This window comes from Coregonus lavaretus, assembly GCF_964263955.1.
Source record: "Coregonus lavaretus genome assembly, chromosome: 27".
Classification (NCBI taxonomy): domain Eukaryota; kingdom Metazoa; phylum Chordata; class Actinopteri; order Salmoniformes; family Salmonidae; genus Coregonus; species Coregonus lavaretus.
Window position 1 is genome coordinate 30,275,315 of NC_140014.1, and position 2,520 is coordinate 30,277,834.

Below are 2,520 nucleotides of genomic sequence, written 5' to 3' on the forward strand. Positions count from 1 at the left end.
CGTGCCCATGACTTTCATTGGTACTACCAAAGCCAGCCATTTCAGCTAAAGAAGAGATGCAAAGTACTGGAAATCGAGGAAAAAATTATTGCATAGAAACATCTGGCATCAGATGGCAAGAAGTGTGTGTGATCCATGTTTCAAACAATGTCACAATCAGTCTGTGGAATCCACTACTAATCTGTTTAGCTGTTGCAGTCAGATATGAGCCTGCATGCAAGGTTCCACTCGGGGTAAACTTAGTCTATCTACGGTTTAAGCATGAGAAGCATCAATATGGGGGAAAAGTAATATTGAAACTATATGCATGTTAACAGAGGGATTCTAAAAGTGTTTATTTAAAAGTCCAGTCTCTATTTTTAGTACCACACCAAAAAGGATATAGATAATATTATTCTATATTTGGAGTTAACTTGTTTTGTTTGTGCTGAACAGGGGTAGGGTAAGACCTTGTTAGTGGAAGAGGATGACAGTCAATTGTTACAATGTGTAAAACATCCTAATGTTGCATTCATGCTGTGCCTAAATCCAGAGGAGCTTTCATTTCAAACCTTGTTCTGTTTGTTCTGCATTCGTTTCCAGTTCACCGTTCATTGTCTAGTACCGCATTTGACTACCGTTACAGAAGCATAGCTCATTTACGCATCAGTGTTTTGTTTTTGTGTGGGTTTTTTGTGCGTTTGTGTAAAGTTTCAAAAGTGCATACATCAGAGAAGGGGGTGTATGGTGTGTTTTGAAGTTAAACGTGGTGTACCACTTTTTCACCAGTGAGCAGGAAACAGCCTTTCTCAGGGTTACTGTCAGTTGAGGTAGAGGAGAAAATGAGTTCCATCGCTCAGGCCTCAACATCATAATGAAAGTTAGGATTCATATTTTTTCCAACAAGTCACTGGATTTTAAAAACGTCCTGTCAGCGCGTCTGTGTCAGCTGCCAAAGATCACGGTGTGAAACAACTCTCAAAAAGTGCCCACATGCTGGCAGAGGGCAGGGCCCATGGCTGATCAGCAATGATGTACTACTACGACTACTCCTTTACAACTACTACTATACTTCTAGAAATATGATCTACTTACTGAATAGGGGGTGAAGTTGGACCACATGTGGTGCACAGCTGAGCTGTGGCTTGGTCAACAACCGTAGAGCTCTCTCTCTTTACAAATGCACCTGTTTCACTGTGAAGAGTGAATGTAATTTAAGTATAGATAAAATCAAGGTTGGTTGATTCTATCAGACCAGTACGCTGCTATGAAACATGTAAGGAACATTCCACTGGGGAGTTAAAAACAAACAGAAAATGGCCAAATGTCTGCATGAGATGACTTATATTTTTTACTATTTTATTGTTTTGAGGGGTAACGGGATCCAGTAGATAGGTCACAACTGGTCTTTTTATGAAAATAATTGTTTGCAGTGTGGAGTCATATAGAGGTGGTTGTGTAGCCCAGTCTCACTCTGCATGTTAAACAGGCAGAGCAGACTGGGGATATTTTGTTACTCTGGACAAAAAGAAGACCAGTTGGGTTATTGTAGGTTACAACTGTAAGGTTGGATCCCCTTTTTTTTATTTGATATTGTTTTATTATTTCTGGACACTTTATATGCATTTGCAATCCAAATCTATCTTGTTGAATAGGAGGAAGCTGTGTAGCTACAGTGTGCTGCTTGTAGGGCAGGTCCATCTCAGTGTTTAACTAACTGTTGCCTGTAGAAGCTTATTGCGCCCAGAAAGCTACAGTAACTTACAGCTAAATTAACTCATGCCAGCCTTATTAAGAGTGTAAATGCTTGGAGTTAAGAGACCTGAGTGAGGAGAATTGATACTGTCTTTGGTTTTATTCCATTATTAAAAACCTGAACCACTGTAATACCACAGGTCTACTGTTGTGGGGGTCAGGAGGGAGGCGAGCTTGAAACAAGCCACATCTCTTAATGGCTGGCTTGCATTACAGTAAAGTCAGAAACTATGCAAGTGGAATGCATATAATCCAGTGGCTCTTTTTCTTTTTTTTGTCACTTACAAATGGAAGTAACTTAACTTGCTACGATACTTGGCCTTATTATTATGATTTATTGTTTTAAGATCTTGATTCTTCGGAAGCCAAACTCCGTTTCAAAGGCGACCGTGGGTTACAGACATGGTCTCTATGAGACTGGCCAGCAGGCCCCAGTTAAGTGGTACGAATGTCGTGCATTTGTTTAAAATCAGGACAGTTTGCAATAAAATAAGTCATACATTACAAGTGGCAACCACGAGGGCACGAGCAGTGCGAACACCTGGGCTGCGTCCTTAGAAACTTTTGGGTAAGAAAATAACTCGCATTGCATATTTGTATATACCAATACATATACTCTTATGCAAGATGTCTGGGTTCTATTTATGAACATAAAGTTTGTAAGCGGTTTTACCATCTTAAATGTTTAAATATTTGGACAAGTGTGTTCTGTCAAGTGAGCACATAGCATTGGATTTTATATGTACATCTGCAAACGGGAAATCCACTGGCGCATGTGTGAAAATG